The following is a 23,384-nucleotide window of genomic DNA, read 5'->3' as shown; positions in this document are numbered from 1 at the left end:
TACATCAGACTACTATTCTTGCATATCCCGCATCAGTCACTTATGATAAGGCACCTTTAAGTTTCCACTTTGATATTGGTTGTGTCTTGCATATGATTTCTAGCATGTACTGCTTCTAATTTGTTGAAATGCCATACAGTTTGAACTTGGCAGAGTGATATTGGTTGCATCTTTCATATGGTGTCTAGCTTGCACTGCTTCTAATTTGTTGAAATGCCTTCTGCTTAGTTACCACATCATAGGTGTGAATATGTCACACCATCCTGTTTTTCATACATATTCCATCCTCGCATCATGTGTTTGCCTTTCATCCGAGTAGTGTTTGTCACTATCATGCATGAATGAGTTCTAAAGAGCGAATTTTATTCCTTTTTCTTATCGGTTTGACTTCACAATGCAAAATCATTACAACTGAAGGAAATTAGTCCGGCAGTGGATGATGGTGGTCCTTCGGAGCAACTCAAACAAGGGGTCTCTACAGATTCTACTCCGCCATCCTCCCAACAAGATTCGCAAGACAACACAAGGCTGGACAGTCAACGTAGTTGTGTAGATGATGAGCATATCTCCCCTACTCCACCATCACAGGTGCTTTCTCTAACTTGGCACTATTATATGTGGTTGCGTGTTGCGTATGATGTCTAGCTTGTATTGCTTCTAACTTGAATTGCATCTGCTTACTTTACACATAATGCCTGTGAATATGACACGTGTTCCTGTTTCTAGAACATACGTGTACATGATGAGCACATCTCCCCTACTCCACCATCACAGGTGCTTGCTCTTACTTGGAACTGTTATATGTGGTTGCATTTTCCGTATGATGTCTAGTTTGTATTGCTTCTGATTATGTTGAATTGCATCTGCGTAGCTTACAACTTATACCTGCAATGATCACTTACCCATAAGACACATTTAACTTGGGACTGTGATGTAGGTTGCATATTGCACTGTCTTCTAGCTTGTACTGCTTCTAATTTCTTGAAATGGCACTTACGACGAGACACTTTTTACCTGATAGAGTGATATTGGTTGTATGTTCATATGGTGCCTAGCTTTCATTTCTTCTATTTTTGTTGAAATGCCTTCCGTTTGTTGTTTTTTCATACATATTCCATCCTCCTATCATACGTGTGAATATGAAACGCTGTCTTTTTTTGTATATATTCCATCCTCCTATCCTACGCTTGCCTTACATCAAAGTAGTGTTCGTCTGTATCATGCATCAACTAGTTATGCAGAGCTAATTTTATTCATCTCCTTGTGGTTTTGACTTCATAAGGCAATATCAGAAAATAGGAAGGAAAAGAGTAAGTTAGGGGATGCTGGTGGTCCTCCGCACCGACGCAAACAGAGACTCTAGATTTGCCACTGCTACTGCTAATGAAGTTGAAGTCCCAAGTGTACATGATGAGTCATCTCCCGTACTCCACCATCGCAGGTGCTTGCTCTAAGTTGGCAGTGTGATAACTGGTTTCATGTTGCATATGTTGTCTAGCCAGTATTTCTCTATTTTGATTAAATTGCACCTGCTAAGTTTATACGTTATACATGTGCATATGACATGGCTTTCTGTGTCTAGAATACACTGCATCTATCTATCATACCATGTTCTTACATCAAAGTACTGTTGTTGTGTATCCCGCATCAGTCACTCATGATTGGCGCTTTTAACATGGCAGTTTGATAGTGGTTGCATCTTGCATTGATTTCTACGTTGTACTGCTTCTAATTTTTCGAATTTCCACTTATGACAAGACATTTTTAACTTGGCAGAGTAATATTGGTTGCATCTTTCATATGGTGTCTAGCTTGCATTACTTCTATTTTCTTGAAAATCCTTCTGCTTAGTTTGCACATCGTAGATGTGAATATGTCATGCCGTCCCATTTTTCTTACATATTCCATCCTCATACGGTTGTCTTACATCAAAGTATTGCTTGTCTGTATCATGCATCAATGAGTTCTGAAGAGTGATTTTATTCTTTTGTGTTGTGGGTACAGCTTGACGTGGCAAAGTCAAAAAATAGCAAGGAAAATAATATAGTAGGGAGTGATGTTACTCGTCAGGTGAAACAGAAAAGGATCTGTCGTCGAGATACTGCTGGTACTTATAGTGCAGTAGAAGGTCCAAGTCCACCGGCTAAATCTACAAACACAGTATCACCTGCTCCACCAGCTGCAGCATCCACTTCAACTGTACCAGCATCTCAACCAGTTACTCGTTCGTTTGCTATGGAACTAGCCAGTTCCCAAGCTGCCTTCACACCTAACACTACTTTCGAAGCATTGCTGACACAACAGGACTTGGCAAGATCAGATGAACCTCATGAGCATCAACACCAAGATGGTACCTGACCGAGTCAAGTTGCAGTTGCATGCTCCTTTATATGTAATCTCATAGTTTGATGTACACTAACACTTTCCATATTCGTTGTTGAACTAGCACCACGGCGCAAGCGGAAACAGACATCAGGGATAATGCTTGACAGATTAACAAAATCGAAAGGAGGAAGAATGGAGATCCATTTTGAGGCAGGTTTAAAAAGGCCACGTGATTCTACAGAGTCAGCCAAGTTAGTATCAGAGGCAGCCGTTGCCGTTAGGTGTCATGCACGTATCCTCCCAACGTGGATCCAGTACAGGAATGAGAAAGACAATACCCAGTTTAACACCTTCCTTGACCATTTATCCATAAGTAATGTTATTCATCGCAATTAGTAATATTGTCTTGCTCTGTCCCATACTTTCTAGCTTCCTCCTAATAAGACTCACATTCTTTTTTCAACAGATGAGGTTCAAGTTGGATCTGAAAGATGATGCAACTAAACAAGCATGCACTCATGTTTTTTATGCTCTGTGACAGTATCGATACTACCTTAGAAAATCTCACTTTGAAGGCAAGGCTAACAATGAAATCGGCCAAACATCTCCAGTGGAATATATTACAGATGAAGACTGGACAACCCTCGTTAAACACTGGTCTGATCCAAAGTATCAGGTAGGCTATATATATTTGATCAGACCACATATTGAACTTGTATTTATGTATGTGCCTTACAAGTGTATCTTCTTCTAGGCTAACTGTTTGAAGAACAAAACCAACCGTTCTAAAGTGAAATTCAAACAGACAACAGGATCTCGTAGCTATATTGCACACTGCGAGGCTCTTGTAAATAGCTGCTACTTCCTTCTTTTTTGTGTGCCATATTATCGTATCTATATTGACTTGTTCCAAATACAGAGGAAAGCCCATGCGGACCAAAAAGAACCTGAACCGAATGCAGTGCAAATCTTCAAGGATTGCCACACCAGCAAGATGAAGGGCATGAGCACACCAGTTCAAGCCGCTGTTGTAAGTCCTTAGTCCTCCTGCCTTGAACTGATTGGTACTGTGATGTGTTCATTTAACTACTTGGTTTGCAGCCAATGTCAGTTACTTTGTTCACTTTTATACACAGTTGTCTTAACGTATCATTTCACCTTACATGGTTTAAAAGAAATGAAGGATATTCTTTTGGTCTTGATCTGTAATCTAGTTGTTATGTTCACGTGCGCACACAATGATAAAATAGCCTGTTTGTTTTATATCTGTTTGCCCATGATATGAATGATGTCATACTATGTTCGTCCTACTTTAAACCATGTCTCTTTATCCTTAGATGTCAACGAATGTGAGGAAATAGACAATACAGTAGGCATGCTACATGGACATATGTTCCGAAAGTGATTTTATTCTGTAGTTGGCACTACAATACATGCTAATGTATTATAGTAGTTCACCAAAATAAGTTATATATAAATGTTTAACCTACTTTGTTTGTTTTTGTCTCATTATAACTTATCTGGTACACTAATCTACAAGTTCAAACTTTCAGGAAGTTATGGAACAAATGATTGAACAGCCACAACCACCTGAAGGTGACGAGGCTACTACAGGCACAATGTCACCTCTTGTTGCAGTGCGTCAGTATCTCTCCACTAACAGTGCAAAAAAGCACCTTCCTGCGTAATTCTAGGTAGGTTGTCAAGGTAACCTCGTCCAAATCGCCTACTGAACAAAATCTTCCTGCTAGACAGAGTGATATATCTGTGCTCTAGACACAAGTCCAATCCCTAATGGACGTTGTTTCGGAAACAATAATAGTGGTTGAGAAATGTCGTCAAGATATGAATGGTTTTGAAACCAGACTATCAGACATTCGCTTCGTTGTTCAAGAGCAATGGCGGAAAAAAGGTGGAGATCGTGCTGCTCCAACAGATTCTACAGCCTGAAACATTAGCACTCAGGTCAAATGATCTGTGCTTCTATACATCTAATGGTGCTTTTATCTGGAAGGACTGTAAACTTTATGCTAATAGGCCTTTTGTTGTATGGTTGGAATTTATTTTGTTGTGATACGACATTTATGATGCCGCCACAGGCTGCAGTAATTATGACGCTATTTTTGTGTAGTGTAGGTTTATCTTAGTAATGTATTCGGACGAAAGCTTCATAGGAGCCCAACATGCCAACATTCGTCGGGCCCATTCCAATTGGTCTAAAAACGATTAAGGGCCGAAATTGGCATGTAGCCCACTAAAAATATCTGGGCCTAAATCAGCATAAGCTTTCATATTTTTCTGGTAGGCCTGTGCCCATAGTGGGCCTTTAACAGGCCTAAACATAATTTGGGCCCTCAGTAAAATTAGGCCGTTTACAGGTGTAAATATCTCGAGCCCATAAAAAAGATGGGCCTTTAATAGACCGAAAGTGAGATTGGGCCCTGATTGTGCCAACTAACCCACTGGACTTAGCAGGCCGAAATGGTGGCCCATTTACGATGCGGATCTTTGACAGGCCAAAATTCGGACAGGCGTAAATGCGCCGACCTAATACACGGGCCTTTAACAGGCCGGAACTTCAGTCGGGCTAGATTATCGTCATTTTTATATGGGCCGTTAATGGGCCCGATATGACGTTGGGCCACATATGGCTCATGGTTTACGTTCGGCGTTAACAGGCCGAAAATGACAACAGGCCGAAAGTGGCCCAAATCTATAGTGGTCCTCTAACAGGCCGAGTGTCAGACATGGCCGAATATGACCCAAATCCTTCACGGTCGTTTATGGGCCGAAAGTTTTGATGGCCTGTAAATGGGCCCAAATGAAGCCGGACCTTTGACAGGCTGGAAATACACCGGGCCGTAATTCGGCCCAATTACTTAGTGGACAGTTAACGGGCCAGAAGTGACCATGGGTCGCGTTGATGACAAGTTTAGGACAGGCCGTTGACGGGCCGATTCGACAGAGAATATTGGGCCTTTAGCTGGGCCGGCCCATTATGGTCTGTAGAATCTTGTGGGCCTTTAGCTGGGCCAGCCCATTGTGGTCCGCAAAATCTTGTCGGCCTTTAGCTGGGCTGGCCCATTATGGTCTGCAAATTCATGTGGGCCTTTAGTTGGGCCGGCTCATTATGGTCCACTAAATTTTGTGGGCCTTTAGCTGGGCCGGCCCATTATGGTCTGCTAAATCTTATGGGCCTTCGGTTGGGCCAACCCATTTAAACTTTGTGGGCCACTTTTGGGCCGGTCCACGTGTCAACATATCATAGGCCCATCTCAACCGTTGGATGAGTGACACCTGTGCCAACGCGGAGCTGACGCGTGGATCCGTCAGCCAATGAGAATTTTACACGTGGAAAATCGGCATTGGTCGTGGCTGTTAACGGGTTATCGGATCCAAAATCCGACCCGATAGCTTAACGGTGTTCCGTTACGGTGGATGCCACGTGTCGGTCACCCTTGACGAAAGCACTTCTGTGACGCGCGATTTATCGTCATGGAAGTGGACACTTCCGTGATGATAATTTTGGTAATGTCATGGAACACTTCGACGACAGCACATGTATGACTATCTTGATTCTGTCATAAAATCGTCATGGATGTACATGCATGACAAAAAACATGACCTACTGTGACAAACACGTATCATCACGGAAGTGTTTTTTTTGTAGTGTCTAGATGGGATCTAGAGGGGGCGGCGGCCAAGGGGGAGGGGGCTTGCCCCCCAAGCAAGGGGAGCGCCCCCTTAGGGTTCCCCCCCTAACCCTAGGCGCATGGGCCCTAGGGGGGTGGCTCCCAGCCCACTTAGGGGCTGGTTCCCTTCCACCTATAGCCCATAAGGCCCTCCGGGACAGGTGGCCCCTCCCGGTGGACCCCCGGAACCCCTCCGGTGGTCTCGGCACAATACCGGTATACCCCCAAACATTTCCGACGACTATATGATGACTTCCCATATATAAATCTTCACCTCCGGACCATTCTGAAACTCCTCGTGACGTCCGGGATCTCATCCGGGACTCCGAACAACATTCGGTAATCACACACAAATCTTCCTTATAACCCTAGCATCATCGAACCTTAAGTGTGTAGACCCTACGGGTTCGGGAATCACGCAGACATGACCGAGACAGCTCTCCAGCCAATAACCAACAGCGGGATCTGGATACCCATGTTGGCTCCCACATGTTCCACGATGATCTCATCGGATGAACCACGATGTAGAGGATTCAAGTAATCCCGTATACAATTCCCTTTGTCAATCAGTACGTTACTTGCCCGAGATTCGATCGTCGGTATCCCAATACCTCATTCAATCTCGTTACCGGCAAGTCACTTTACTCGTTCTGTAATGCATGATCCTGTGACTAATCACTTAGTCACATTGAGCTCATTATGATGATGCATCACTGAGTGGGCCAAGAGATACCTCTCCGTCTTACAGAGTGACAAATCCCAGTCTCGATTCGTGCCAACCCAACAGATACTTTCGGAGATACCTATAGAGCACCTTTATAGTCACCCAGTTACGTTGTGATGTTTGGTACACCCAAAGCACTCCTACGGTATTCGGGAGTTGCATGATCTCATGGTCTAAGGAAACGATACTTGACATTAGAAAAGCTTTAGCAAACGAACTACACGATCTTGTGCTATGCTTAGAATTGGGTCTTGTCCATCACATCATCCTCCTAATGATGTGATCCCGTTATCAATGACATCCAATGTCCATAGTCAGGAAACCATGACCATCTGTTGATCAACGAGCTAGTCAACTAGAGGCTCACTAGGGACATGTTGTGGTCTATGTATTCACACATGTATCACAGTTTCCGGTCAATACAATTACAGCATGAATAGTAGACAATTATCATGAACAAGGAAATATAATAATAATCATTTTATTATTTGCCTCTAGGGCATATTTCCAACAATCTCCCACTTGCACTAGAGTTAATAATCTAGTTACACTGTGATGAATCGAACACCCATAGAGTTCTGGTGTTGATCATGTTTTGCTGGCGGAAGAGGTTTAGTCAGCAGATCTGCGACATTCAGATCCGTATGCACTTTGCAAACATCTATGTCTCCATCTTGAACATTTTCACGAATGGAGTTGAAGTGACGCTTGATGTGCCTGGTCTTCTTGTGAAACCTGGGCTCCTTGGCAAGGCCAATAGCTCCAGTGTTGTCACAGAAGAGAGTCATCGGCCCCGATGCATTAGGAATAACTCCTAGGTCGGTAATGAACTCCTTCATCCAGATTGCTTCATGTGCTGCGTCCGAGGCTGCCATGTACTCCGCTTCACATGTAGATCCCGCCATGATGCTTTGCTTGCTACTGCACCAGCTTACTGCCCCACCATTCAAAATATACATGTATCTGGTTTGTGACTTGGAGTCATCCAGATCTGTGTCAAAGCTAGCATCGACGTAACCCTTTACGACGATCTCTTCGTCACCTCCATAAACAAGAAACATATCCTTAGTCCTTTTCAGGTACTTCAGGATATTCTTGACCGTTGTCTAGTGTTCCATGCCGGGATTACTTTGGTACCTTGCTACCAAACTTACGGCAAGGTTTACATCAGGTCTGGTATCAAATACCCAGGAGCTACTACGAGTACTGGTAAGGTATACATCAATAACATGTATATCACATATACCTTTGGTGTTGCCGGCCTTCTTGTCCGCTAAGTACTTGGGGCAGTTCCGCTTCTAGTGATTGTTCCCTTTGCAATAAAAGCACTCAGTCTCAGGTTTGGGTCCGTGCTTTGGCTTCTTCCCGGCAACTGGCTTACCGGGCGTGGCAACTCCCTTGCCGTCCTTCTTGAAGTTCTTCTTACCCTTGCCTTTCTTGAAACTAGTGGTTTTATTGACCATCATCACTTGATGTTCCTTTTTGATCTCCATCTCCGCTGATTTCAGCATTGAAAATACCTCGGGAATGGTTTTCACCATCCACTGCATATTGTAGTTCATCACAAAGCTCTTGTAGCTAGGTGGGAGCGACTGAAGGATTCTGTCAATGACCGTGCCATCCGGGAGGTTAACTCCCAGCTGAGACAAACAGTTGTGCAACCTAGACATTTTGAGTATGTGCTCGCTGACAGAACTATTCTCCTCCATCTTACAACTGTAGAACTTGTCGGAGACTTAATATCTCTCGACCCTGGCATGAGCTTGGAAAACCATTTTCAGCTCTTGGAACATCTCATATGTTCCGTGCTGCTCAAAACACTTTTGGAGCCCCGGTTCTAAGATGTAAAGTATGCCGCACTGAACCAGGGAGTAATCATCACTACGCGACTGCCAGGCGTTCATAACGTCTTGAGTTGCTGGGAAAATGGGTGCTTCACCTGGCGGTGCATCTAGGACATATGCTCTTTTGGCAGCTATGAGGATGATCCTTAGGTTTCGGACCCAGTCCGTATAGTTGCTACCATCGTCTTTCAGCTTGGTTTTCTCTAGGAACGCGTTGAAGTTGAGGGCAACTTTAGCATGGGCCATTTGATCTACAAGACATATTTGCAAAAGTTTTAGACTAAGTTCATGATAATTAAGTTCATCTAATCAAATTATTTAATGAACTCCCACTCAGATAGACATCCCTCTAGTCATCTAAGTGATACATGATCCGAGTCAACTAGGCCGTGTCCGATCATCACGTGAGATGCACTAGTCATCATCGGCGAACATCTTCATGTTGATCGTATCTTCTATATGACTCATGTTCGACCTTTCGATCTCTTGAGTTTCGAGGCCATGTCTGTACATGCTAGGCTCGTCAAGTCAACCTAAGTGTTTTGCATGTGTAAATCTGGCTTACACCCGTTGTATGTGAACGTTAGAATCTATCACACTCGATCATCATGTGGTGCTTCAAAACAACAAATTTTTGCAACGGCGCACAGTTAGGGGGAACATTTTCTTGAAATTATTATGAGGGATCATCTTATTTATGCTACCGTCGTTCTAAGCAAATAAGATGCAAAAACATGATAAACATCACATGCAATCAAATAGTGACATGATATGGACAATATCATTTTGTTCCTTTTGATCTCCATCTTCGGGGCGCCATGATCATCATCGTCACTGGCATGACACCATGATCTCCATCATCATGATCTCCATCATTGTGTCTCCATGAAGTTGTCTCGCCAACTATTACTTCTAATACTATGGCTAACGGTTTAGCAATAAAGTAAACTAATTACATGGCGTTATTCAATGACACACAGGTCATACAATAAATAAAGACAACTCCTATGGCTCCTGCAGGTTGTCATACTCATCGACATGCAAGTCATGATTCCTATTACAAGAACATGATCAATCTCATACGTCACATATATTTCATTCATCACATCCTTTATGGCCATATCACATCACACGGCATATGCTGCAAAAACAAGTTAGACGTCCTCTAATTGTTGTTGCAAGTTTTTACGTGGCTGCTATAGGTTTGTAGCAAGAACGTTTCTTACCTACGCCAAAAACCACAATGTGATATGCCAATTGCTATTTACCCTTCATAAGGACCCTTTTCATCGAATCCGATCCGACTAAAGTGGGAGAGACACACACCCACTAGCCACCTTATGCAACTAGTGCATGTCAGTCGGTGGAACCTGTCTCACGTAAGCATATGTGTAAGGTCGGTCCGGGCCGCTTCATCCCACGATGCCGCCGAAACAAGATAAGACTAGTAGTGGCAAGTAAATTGACAAAATCGACGCCCACAACAAACTTGTGTTCTACTCGTGCATAGAAACTACACATAGACCTAGCTCTGATGCCACTGTTGGGGATCGTTGCAGAAATTAAAAAATTTCTATGCATCACCAAGATCAATCTATGGATTAACTAGCAATGAGAGAGAGGGGAGTGCATCTTCATACCCTTGAAGATCGCGAGACGGAAGCGTTGCAAGAACGCGGATGAAGGAGTCATACTCGAAGCTATTCAGATCACGGTGGATTCTGATCTTAGCGCTGAACAACGGCACCTCCGCGTTCAACACACGTACAGCCCGGTGACACCTCCCGCGCCTTGATCCAGCAAGGAGGAGTGAGAGGTTGAGGAAGATGGATCCAACAGCAACACGACGGCATGGTGGTGATGGAGTGGCAGTTCTCCGGCAGGGCTTCGCCAAGCTCGCGCGGAGGAGGAGAGGTGTTGGGGAGGGGAGGGGCTGCGCCTTGGATGTGGTGCTACAGCCCTCCCCTCACCCCTCTATTTATAGGGAGAAGGGGGAAGGGGGCCAGCCCCTCTAGATGGGATCTAGAGGGGGGCTGTAGGACCTTGAGAAGAGGTGTCTAGAGGGGGGGTGATTAGACATTCCTAATCATGTCAATTGACTCATCAAGTGTAGGATGCATAGGATCAACACAAGGTGCACAAGGACTAGCAATGTACTTGTTCAAATGATATTGATTGAAAATTACAAGCATCTCATTTTTCCACTCATGAAAGTACTCTCCATCAAGAATAGGCACTCTATGTCTAAGACTCCCCAAAGTAGACTCATCCATCTTCCTCCAATGGTGATTAAACCAAAGCAATGAGACCAATGCTCTGATACCACTTGTAGGACCTTGAGAAGAGGTGTCTAGAGGGGGGGTGATTAGACACTGAGAGCCAAAGTTGCAGTTTTTAAGTTTCTTTAAAGTTTGAGTGGAGTTTAGGCACACGTTTAACATTCACAACACATAGCAAGCAAGCATGCAAAGAGTATATGAGCAGCGAAAAGTAAAGCATGCAACTTGCAAGAATGTAAAGGGAAGGGATTGGAGGATTCAAACGCAATTGGAGACACGGATGTTTTTGGCGTGGTTCTGATAGGTGGTGCTATCGTACATCCACGTTGATGGAGACTTCAAACCACGAAGGGTAACGGTTGCGCGAGTCCACGGAGGGCTCCACCCAAGAAGGGTCCACGAAGAAGCAACCTTGTCTATCCCACCATGGCCGTCGCCCACGAAGGACTTGCCTCACTAGCGGTAGATCTTCACAAAGTAGGCGATCTCCTTGCCCTTACAAACTCCTTGGTTCAACTCCACAATCTTTGTCGGAGGCTCCCAAGTGACACCTAGCCAATCTAGGAGACACCACTCTCCAAGAAGTAACAAATGGTGCGTTGATGATGAACTCCTTGCTCTTGTGCTTCAAATGATAGTCTCCCCAACACTCAACTCTCTCTCATAGGATTTGGATCTGGTGGAAAGAGGGTTTGAGTGGAAAGCAACTTGGGGAAGGCTAGAGATCAAGATTCATAGGGTAGGAATGGAATATCTTGGCCTCAACACATGAGTAGGTAGTTCTCTCTCAGAAATAGGATGCTGGAAGTGTAGGTTTAGTCTGATGGCTCTCTCCACGAATGAAGAGGAGGTGGAGGGGTATATACAGCCTCCACACAAAATCTAACCGTTACACACAATTTACCAAACTCGGTGGGACCAAATTGTTAAACTCGGTCACACCGATTTAGCAAATAATGTGACCGTTAGGGTTTTCAGTGGGACCGGAATGCAACTCGGTGGGACCGATTCGGTTAGGGTTAGGGCATAACGTAATCTCGGTAAGACCGATTACACAAACTCGGTAGGACCGATTTTGGTAATTAGCTAACCAGAGAGTTGGTCAGGCAAACTCGGTTGGACCGATTATCAAACTCGGTGGGACCGATTTTGATAATGAGTCAACCAGAAAGTTTGCATTGTAATCTCGGTAGTACCGATTGCTCAAACTCGGTGAGACCGATTTTGATAATGGACATACACAGAGAGATTACAATCCCATCTCGGTGAGACCGAGATCCCTATCGGTGAGACCGATTTGCCTAGGGTTTGTGGCAGTGGCTAAGACATCAAAACTCGGTGGCGCCGGATAGAAAGAATCAGTGGGGCCGAGTTTGGATTTACGTTTAGGACATATGTGGATGTGAAAAAGTGATTGAGGGTTTTTGGAGCATATCACTAAGCACATGAAGCAAGAGGCTCATTAAGTAACACCTCATCCCTCCTTGATAGTATTGGGTTTTCCTATAGACTCAATGTGATCTTGGATCACTAAAATGTAAAATGAAGAGTCTTGAGCTTGAAGCTTGAGCCAATCCTTTGTCCTTAGCATCTTGAAGGAGTTCCCACATCCTTTCGTCCATGCCACTCCAATGTTGAACTTATCTGAAACATACTAGATAAAAGTATTAGTCCAACAAGAGATATGTTGACATTAATTACCAAAACCACCTAGGGAGCACTTGTGCTTTCAATCTCCCCCTTTTTGGTAATTGATGACAACATACATCAAAGCTTTAGATAAGGATATAAGGAATAGCAAGTAAAGCTTTGGAAAGACATGTAACAAGCATAGGCTCCCCCTACATGTATGCAATCATGTGAATATGAAATATAGAAGCATGTGATAGCATAACCATGATAGAGCAGGCAATGTGTTACATGTATCTTGGCCATATGCATCAGAGCAAAAAAAATATTAAAGAGAATACCTTCATGCCCATGAGTCCTTCTTGCAAACAGTATGTACATCAGCAAGAATTCCTCATACACATGATTGTGATGCATATACTTACCTTGTAGTCTTGAGTTGGCTTAGGATGAAATGAACCTGCGAAAACAAGGTTAGATAACACAGATACATCTACTAACCAGAGCAAATAGAAGAAGCCACAAGAATACCAAGACTGGGATGACATGTAGAGAGTGAGTACTAAGTACCGCATTGGATTAGACATGTCCCCAAGAGTAAAGATATGCAATGAATTTAAATGATTTCTTTCCCTTAGATGTCTTGCTCCCCCTGAATCTAGCATGGGATACTGGGAGAAGATAGGGAACAGAAAATCAGAGCTGGAGGATATAAATGAACAGAGCTAATGGAAACTAATGCAAATAAGCACATATGAACATGTCTTTCCCCTCAAGAAAACATGTGGCATCTCTCCTCTTGAACACCAAGCATCTAGGATCCTTGAGAAATACTTTCTACTAGTATTCTCTCCCCCTGGAGATCTCTCTCTCTCTCCCCTTGAAGGATCTCTCTCCCTCTGAAATGTGATCTCTCTCTCTAAATGATAAGCTTTGATGTGATCTCTCTCTCCCCCTTTGACATCAATTTCCAAGAAGGGCTTATAAAGATGTAATCTCTCTCTCTCTCTCTCTCTCTCTGGAATTTGACGTGAATGGGTTTGATCCTTGAGTCACAACATAAAGCAATGATAAAAAATGTGATGCTTGTAGAGGACAAGATTCATTGAGTGGAGCTGGATCACAAGAAACACAGAATAAGTGGCAAAGAGTTTTTCCTGTTATGGAATCGGTGGCACCGAGTGGTATGCTTCGGTGGTACCGAAAAGATTCGGTTGGACCGAAAATAACAAATCGGTGTAACCGAGTTCATCACAGAGAAAACACTTGTCACCTCAGCTCACTAGACTAATAGGATCTCACAAAGATTTGCAAGGAATTTACTGAATGATATGCAAGGAATTTGATGCACAAAATGCAGAGCAAACAGAAAGAAATCTAGATAAAGTTTTTTTTTTGAAAGGGGAAACACATATGCATGAGACAAATGCAAAAAGTCAGAAAAGAACACAAGAGAACTTCATCTAGAGATGGTCGGCGACAAAGTCACCTATGTTAGAGTATATTGACTTAGGAGTCAAGTGAGATCACTTGATCATAGGTCATACTCATCGTTTAAGCTCAAAATGGGGTAGCCGTTTTTCGTTTAAGCATCTTGATGTATTCACATCTTGTCGAGTTGCTTTAACTCATGTCTCGGAGTAAAGCTTCTCTAAGATGGGATAACATACCTTGGTTGGTGGTGTTCTCCATGTAGTTGAACTTGTGTGAGTTGCTCGAGGTTGATGTATCTCATCAAGAATTTGGAGCACCACTTGGAATTTGAGTCCATCTACCTACATGGGTTAGTTCTTGCAAGGAAGAGCACTTGTATATCTAAAAATGACAATCATGAAACTCAACATAGAATTTGTCAAAGGATATGTTTGAATGGTTTCGTGCTTCCTTGTCTTCAACCACCTTGTGTAGAGACTTGGTGATGTAGAGATTGCTCAAGATATGAGTAGATTACAACCTAATGGAATTTGATTCAACCAAGTACCTACATGGGTTAGATAACATGCAAGATACAAATATATCCAAGACATAAGATTTTCATCATAAGAGAAATATCAAGGATTAGTCATAAGCTCATGTCTTGCATGTATCCAATGGAGTTTCTACTCCAAGTTTGAAGCATCAATGATGTTCAATTCTCCTCTTAACCTGCAAAACACTTTCTCATCAAGAGGTTTAGTGAATATATCCGCTAATTGCTTTTCGGTACGAACATGCTTAAGATCAATGTCACCCTTAGCAACATGATCTCGAATGAAATGATGACGAACTTCAATATGCTTGGTTCGAGAATGTTGCACAGGATTATGACCAATTTTGATAGCACTTTCATTGTCACAAAGCAATGGAACATGTCTCACATATATCCCATAATCTTTAAGAGTTTGGGTCATCCAAAATAATTGAGCACAACATGAACCAGCGGCAATATATTCAGCTTCGGCGGTGGATAAGGATACTGAGTTTTGTTTCTTGGAGGACCAAGACACAAGAGATCTACCAAGAAATTGACAAGTACCCGAAGTGGACTTTCTATCAACCTTGTCTCCGGCATAGTCCAAGTCAGAGTAGCCAACAAGATCAAAAGAGGCCCTCTTAGGATACCAAATGCCAAAATTTGGTGTATGGATTAAGTATCTCACTATCCTTTTCACAGCCTTAAGATGACATTCTTTAGGAGCAGCTTGATATCATGCACACATGCACACACTTAGCATAATATTGGGACGTGAAGCACATAGATATAACAAAGAACCAATCATAGAGCGATAAAACTTTTGATCAACCGGTTCACCATCTTTGGTCAAATCAAGATGTCCACTAGTAGGCATGGGTGTAGACATACATTTGCATTCTTGCATATTGAACTTCTTGAATAAGTCCTTAGTGTACTTCGTTTGAGAGACAAAAGTACCTTCCTTAGTTTGCTTGATTTGCAAACCAAGAAATAATTTGAGTTCACTCATCATTGACATCTCAAACTTCTCCGACATTAGCTTTCCAAACTTCTCACTAAAATGAGGGTTAGTTGAACCAAATATAATATCATCAACATAGATTTGGCACACAAATAGTTCACCATTAACCCTTTTAGTAAAGAGTGTAGAATCAATTTTCCCATTTTCAAAGCCTTTTTCAATAAGGAACTTCGTTAAGCATTTGTACCAAGCTCTAGGAGCTTGTTTAAGACCATAAAGAGCTTTGTGGAGTTTGTAAACATGATTGGGTTTCTTAGGATTGACAAAGCCGGGAGGTTGTTTAACATAAAATTCCTCCTCTATTTCACCATTTAGAAAAGCACTTTTAATGTCCATTTGGCACAAGGTGATATCATGGTGATTAGCATAGGCAAGTAAGATGCGAATAGACTCAAGTCTAGCAACAGGAGCATAAGTCTCACCATAGTCCATACCTTCGACTTGTGTGTAGCCTTGGGCGACGAGACGTGCTTTGTTGCGAACTACTTGTCCATCTTCATCTTGCTTGTTGTGAAACACCCATTTGGTACCGATGATGTTGTGGTTGTTGTCGCGCTTCTCAACCAATGTCCAAACTTGGTTCCTCTCAAAGTTGTGTAGCTCTTCATGCATAGCATTTATCCAATCCGGATCTTCCAATGCTTCTTCGACCTTCATAGGTTCAATGCTAGAGATGAAAGAATAGTTTTCACAAAAGTTAGCTAGACGAGTTTTAGAGCGAGTGATTCTCCCGGTTTGAATATCATTGTAGATTTGCTCGACGGGATGGTCTTTAGCAATTCTTGCTCAAACTCGTGAAAGCTTTTGCTTGGATATTCGTTGAACATCTTCTTCTTCTTGGCCTTCTTCATTGCTGGCGTTGTCGTTCTCTTGTCGTGGTGGAGAAGGAGGTTGTTGACGTTCATCTTGATGCACTTCCTCGTTTCCTTCATCTTGGTGTGTCCCACTTGTGGATGCTTCCGTATCAACTCTTGGTTCACCATGTCATGAAGTAGAAGCTTCCACTTGGACAGACAAGGTACTCTCCTTCACCTCCGTTGGACGGACCTTGCCAATAGACAAGTCTTGGATTGCTTCTGAAGGATCTTTGTCTCCTACATCAATTGGCAATTGCTCTACTTGCGAGCCGTTAGATTCATCAAACTTCACATCTACCGTCTCTTCAACCTTTCGGGTGAAATTGTTGTAGACACAGTAAGTGTGAGAGTTTGAGCCATAACCTAGTAGGAAACCTTCATGAGACTAAGGAGCAAATTTAGAACGACGATGCTTACCAAGAATGTAGCACTTTGAGCCGAATACTCGAAAGTATCCAACTTGGGGTTTGTTACCGGTGAGGAGCTCATATGCCGTCTTGCCGAGTAGCTTGTGAAGATACAAGCGATTTGTTGCATGACAAGCTGTCTGAACCGCTTCTGCCCAAAAGTGCTTCGGCGTCTTGTAATCATCAAGCATCATTCTCGCCATTTTGATGAGCGTCCGGTTCTTCCTCTCAACAACTCCATTTTGTTGAGGTGTGTACGTAGTCGAGAACTCATGTGAAATCCCTTCTTCGTCAAGAAAGGTGTCCACATTTGCGTTCTTGAACTCCGTTCCGTTGTCGCTGCGAACCTTCTTGATCTTCACTTCAAATTGGTTTTGGGACTTCCTAGCGAAGTTTTTGAAGATCTTCTGGACCTGTGATTTATCATCGAGAAAGAACACCCAGGTAAATCTGGAAAAATCATCGACTATAACTAGACTAAAAGAATTTCCACCGAGACTCTTGTAAGAGTTGGGACCAAAGAGATCCATGTGAAGTAGCTCAAGTGGCCTCTTCGTGGTCATGATGTTCTTCACGGGATGCCTTCCTCCAACATGTTTACCTGCCTGACAAGCACGGCAAAGTCTATCCTTATCAAATATGACATCATTAACTCCAAGGATATGATTTCCTTTAGTAAGCTTGTCAAGGTTTCGCATACCAACATGACCTATTCGTCTATGCCATAACCAACCTTTTGAGGATTTAGCAATGAAGCAAGTTTTAGGTTGAGCCTTTTTAGTGAAATCAACATGTAAAGATCACCTCTACGCACACCAGTAAAGACCATTTTATGATTATCTCGACGAAACACTTGGCAATCTACTTCAGTAAATAGAACATTGAAACTGAAATCAGCAAGTCTAGATATTGAAAGTAAGTTATAACCAAGAGATTCAACAAGCATAACATTTTGTATGGAGCTATCATGTGATATGGCCACCTTACCGAGGCCAACCACCTTACCCTTTGAGTTGTCACCGAAAGTGACATGCTTTCGAGGACTATCATTATCAGCAAGCTCACGAAACATGTCTTTATCTCCGGTCATGTGATCGGTACATCCACTGTCAAGGACCCATTCCTTTCCTCCTGACATATATCCCCGAAGATTTGCCATAAGACCAAAATGTCTCATTGCATCATCAAGATCGAAGTCACCATCATCATCCTCATCATAGTATCCATGTTCAACATCGTCATGTGGTGGATCAAATCCTAGAGAGGGTGATTCGTTAGAGTGATTTTGACAATGATCTTGTCTATGAATTTTTATAGCTTCGGAAATAATATCACTAATAATACCAACATTTCCTTTGGCACGCATAAGGTTTGTAAGCTCAAATAGACGATCACCAAGCATAGGATCACTAGAATTCATTTTACTCAAAGCAATAGACTTATGGAGAATTTCATCAAGATTTTTCAAAGAATAATCAGGAAATCGTTCCTCAAGAAATTTCCATATAGTGTAGGCACACTCAAGAGTAGGCAGTTTTATAATCAAGTTTCTAGGCAAGCCTCTAGTGATAAGATTAACAGTTCTAACATTCATAATCATGTCAATTGACTCATCAAGTGTAGGATGCATAGGATCAACACAAGGTGCACAAGGACTAGCAATGTACTTGTTCAAATGATATTGATTGAAAATTACAAGCATCTCATTTTTCCACTCATGAAAGTACTCTCCATCAAGAATAGGCACTCTATGTCTAAGACTCCCCAAAGTAGACTCATCCATCTTCCTCCAATGGTGATTAAACCAAAGCAATGGAGACCAATGCTCTGATACCACTTGTAGGACCTTGAGAAGAGGTGTCTAGAGGGGGGGTGATTAGACACTGAGAGCCAAAGTTGCAATTTTTAAGTTACTTTAAAGTTTGAGTGGAGTTTAGGCACGAGTTTAACATTCACAACACATTGCAAGCAAGCATGCAAAGAGTATATGAGCAGCGGAAAGTAAAGCATGCAACTTGCAAGAATGTAAAGGGAAGGGATTGGAGGATTCAAACGCAATTGGAGACACGGATGTTTTTGGCGTGGTTCCGATAGGTGGTGCTATCGTACATCCACGTTGATGGAGACTTCAACCCATGAAGGGTAACGGTTGCGCGAGTCCACGGAGGGCTCCACCCAAGAAGGGTCCACGAAGAAGCAACCTTGTCTATCCCACCATGGCCGTCGCCCACGAAGGACTTGCCTCACTAGCGGTAGATCTTCACGAAGTAGGCGATCTCCTTGCCCTTACAAACTCCTTGGTTCAACTCCACAATCTTTGTCGGAGGCTCCCAAGTGACACCTAGCCAATCTAGGAGACACCACTCTCCAAGAAGTAACAAATGGTGCATTGATGATGAACTCCTTGCTCTTGTGCTTCAAATGATAGTCTCCCCAACACTCAACTCTCTCTCATAGGATTTGGATCTGGTGGAAAGAGGGTTTGAGTGGAAACCAACTTGGGGAAGGCTAGAGATCAGGATTCATATGGTAGGAATGGAATATCTTGGCCTCAACACATGAGTAGGTAGTTCTCTCTCAGAAATAGGATGCTGGAAGTGTAGGTTTAGTCTGATGGCTCTCTCCACGAATGGAGAGGAGGTGGAGGGGTATATATAGCCTCCACACAAAATCTAGCCGTTACACACAATTTACCAAACTCTGTGGGACCGAATCGTTAAACTCGGTCAGACCGATTTAGCAAATAATGTGACCGTTAGGGTTTTCGGTGGGACCGGAATGCAACTAGGTGGGACCGATTCGGTTAGGGTTAGGGCATAACGTAATCTCGGTAAGACCGATTACACAAACTCGGTAGGACCGATTTTGGTAATTAGCTAACCAGAGAGTTGGTCAGGCAAACTCGGTTGGACCGATTATAAAACTCGGTGGGACCGATTTTGATAATGAGTCAACCAGAAAGTTTGCATTGTAATCTCGGTAGTACCGATTGCTCAAACTCGGTGAGACCGATTTTGATAATGGACATAAACAGAGAGATTACAATCCCATCTCGGTGAGACCGAGATCCCTATCGGTGAGACCAATTTGCCTAGGGTTTGTGGCAGTGGCTAAGACATCAAAACTGGGTGGCGCCGGATAGAAAGAATCAGTAGGGCCGAGTTTGACTTTAGGTTTAGGACATATGTGGATGTGAGAAAGTGGTTGAGGTTTTTTGGAGCATATCACTAAGCACATGAAGCAAGAGGCTCATTAAGCAACACATGATCCCTCCTTGATAGTATTGGCTTTTCCTATAGACTCAATGTGATCTTGGATCACTAAAATGTAAAATGAAGAGTCTTGAGCTTGAAGCTTGAGCCAATCCTTTGTCCTTAGCATCTTGAAGGAGTTCCCACATCCTTTAGTCCATGCCACTCCAATGTTGAACTTATCTGAAACATACTAGATAAAATTATTAGTCCAACAAGAGATATGTTGACATTAATTACCAAAACCACCTAGGGAGCACTTGTGCTTTCCGGGGCGGCGGCCAAGGGGGAGGGGGCTTGCCCCCCAAGCAAGGGGGGCGCCCCACTTAGGGTTCCCCCCAACCCTAGGCGCATGGGCCCTAGGGGGGTGGCGCCCAGTACACTTAGGGGCTGGTTCACTTCCACCTACAGCCCATAAGGCCCTCCGGGACAGGTGGCCCCTCCCGGTGGACCCCCGGAACCCCTCTGGTGGTCCCAGTACAATACCGGTATACCCCCAAACATTTCCGGCGACTGTATGATGACTTCCCATATATAAATCTTCACCTCCAGACCATTACGAAACTCCTCGTGACGTCCGGGATCTCATCCGGGACTCCGAACAACATTCGGTAATCACATACAAATCTTCCTTATAACCCTAGCGACATCGAACCTTAAGTTTGTAGACCCTACGGGTTCTGGAATCAAGCAGACATGACCGAGACAGCTCTCTGGCCAATAACCAATAGCGGGATCTGGATACCCATGTTGGCTCCCACATGTTCCACGATGATCTCATTGGATGAACCACGATGTCGAGGATTCAAGTAATCCCGTATACAATTTCCTTTGTCAATTGGTACATTACTTGCCTGAGATTCGATCGTCGGTATCCCAATACCTCGTTCAATCTCGTTACCGGCAAGTCACTTTACTCATTCCATAATGCATGATCCCGTGACTAACCACTTAGTCACATTGAGCTCATTATGATGATGCATCACTGAGTGGGCCCAGAGATACCTCTCCGTCTTACGGAGTGACAAATCCCAGTCTCGATTCGTGCCAACCCAACAGATACTTTCGGAGATACCTGTAGAGCACCTTTATAGTCACCCAGTTACGTTGTGATGTTTGGTACACCCAAAGCACTCCTACGGTATCCGGGAGTTGCACGATCTCATGGTCTAATGAAATGATACTTGACATTAGAAAATGTTTTAGCAAACAAACTAAACAATCTTGTGCTATGCTTAGGATTGGGTCTTGTCCATCACATCATTCTCCTAATGATGTGATCCCGTTATCAATGACATCCAATGTTCGTAGTCAGGAAACCATGACCATCTGTTGATCAACGAGCTAGTCAACTAGAGGCTCACTAGGGACATGTTGTGGTCTATGTATTCACACATGTATCATGGTTTCCGGTCAATACAATTACAACATGAATAGTAGACAATTATCATGAACAAGGAAATATAATAATAATCATTTTATTATTGCCTCTAGGGCATATTTCCAACATAGTTCACATCTGTATGTGATTAACTCCCAAAGGGTTTACTAGAGTCAATAATCTAGTTCACATCACTATGTTATTAACACCCAAAGAGTACTGATCATGTTTTGCTCGTGAGAGAAGTTTAGTAAACGGGTCTGTCACATTCAGATCCGTATGTATTTTGGCAAATAAACTATGTCTACATTGTTCTGCATGGAGCTACTCTAGCTAATTACTCCCACTTTCAATATGTATCCACATTCAGACTTAGAGTCATCTGGATTGGTGTAAAAGCTTGCATCGACGTAACTCTTTACGATGAACTCTTTATCACCTCCATAACCGAGAAACATTTCCTTAGTTCTCACTAAGGATAATTTTGACTGTTGTCCAGTGATCTACTCCTAGATCGCTATTGTACCCCTTTGCCAAACTCATGGCAAGGTACACAATAGGTCTGGTACACAACATAGCATACTTTATAGAATCTATGGTTGAGGCATAGGGAATGACTTTCATTTTCTTTCTATTTTCTGTTGTGGTCGGCTTTTGAGTCTTACTCAACTTCACACCTTGTTATACAGACAAGAACTCCTCCTTTGACTGATCCATTTTGAACTATTTCAAAAACTTGTCAAGGTGTGTATTCATTAAAAAACTTATCAAGCGTCTTGATATATCTCTATAGATCTTGATGCCCAATATATAAGCAGCTTCACTAAGGTCTTTCATTGAAAAACTCTTATTCAAGTATCCCTTTATGATATCTAGAAATTCTATATCATTTTCAATCAAAAATATGTCATCCACATATAATATTAGAAATGCTACAGAGCTCCCACTCACTTTCTTGTAAATACAGGCTTCTCCAAAAGTCTGTATAAATCCATATGCTTTGATCACACTATCAAAGCGTTTATTCCAACTCCGAGAGGCTTGCACCAGTCCATAAATGGATCGCTGGAGCTTGCACACTTTGTTAGTACCCTTTGGATTGACAAAACCTTCTGGTTGCATCATATACACCTCTTCTTCCAGAAATCCATTCAGGAATGCAGTTTTGACATCCATCTGCCAAATTTCATAATCATAAAATGCAGCAATTGCTAACATGATTCAGACAGACTTAAGCATTGCTACAGGTGAGAAAGTCTCATCGTAGTCAACTCCTTGAACTTGTCGAAAACCTTTTGCGATAAGTCGAGCTTTATAGATAGTAACACCAATATCGGTGTCCGTCTTCCTCTTGAAGATCCATCTATTATTGATGGCTTGCCGATCATCGGGCAAGTCCACCAAAGTCCACACTTTATTCTCATACATGGATCCTATCTCAGATTTCATGGCTTCCAGCCATTTCGTGGAATCTGAGCTCATCATCGCTTCCTCATAGTTCGTAGGTTCACCATGGTCTAGTAACATGACTTCTAGAACAGGATTATCATACCACTCTGGTGCGGACCATACTCTGGAAGACCTACGAGGTTCTGTAGTAACTTAATCTGAAGTTTTATGGTCATCATCATTAGTTTCCTCACTAATTGGTGTAGGAATCACTGGAACTGATTTCTGTAATGAACTACTTTCCAATAAAGGAGAAGGTACAATTAGCTCATCAAGTTCTACTTTCCTCCCACTCACTTCTTTCGAGAGAAACTCGTTCTCCAGAAAGGATCCATTCTTAGCAACGATCTTGCCTCTGGATCTGTGATAGAAGGTGTACCCAATAGTTTCCTTTGGGTATCCTGTAACATCCCAAATTTCCAATTTGGAATGTTATACATTAGATCATCATTGCATATCATATTTTATTGCATTTTGGCTTGATCCTAGAAATTCTACGCAACTCAAGGACCCGCGGAGAGAGTAGGGGATTTCATTATTTTCATATTTGAGTTTTCTCAAATTTTGGAAA

The sequence above is a fragment of the Triticum dicoccoides genome, chromosome 3B (assembly GCF_002162155.2).
Source record: "Triticum dicoccoides isolate Atlit2015 ecotype Zavitan chromosome 3B, WEW_v2.0, whole genome shotgun sequence".
In the NCBI taxonomy this organism is placed as follows: domain Eukaryota; kingdom Viridiplantae; phylum Streptophyta; class Magnoliopsida; order Poales; family Poaceae; genus Triticum; species Triticum dicoccoides.
The sequence above is the reverse complement of the archived record's forward strand: the minus strand, read 5'-3'. Positions refer to the sequence as shown.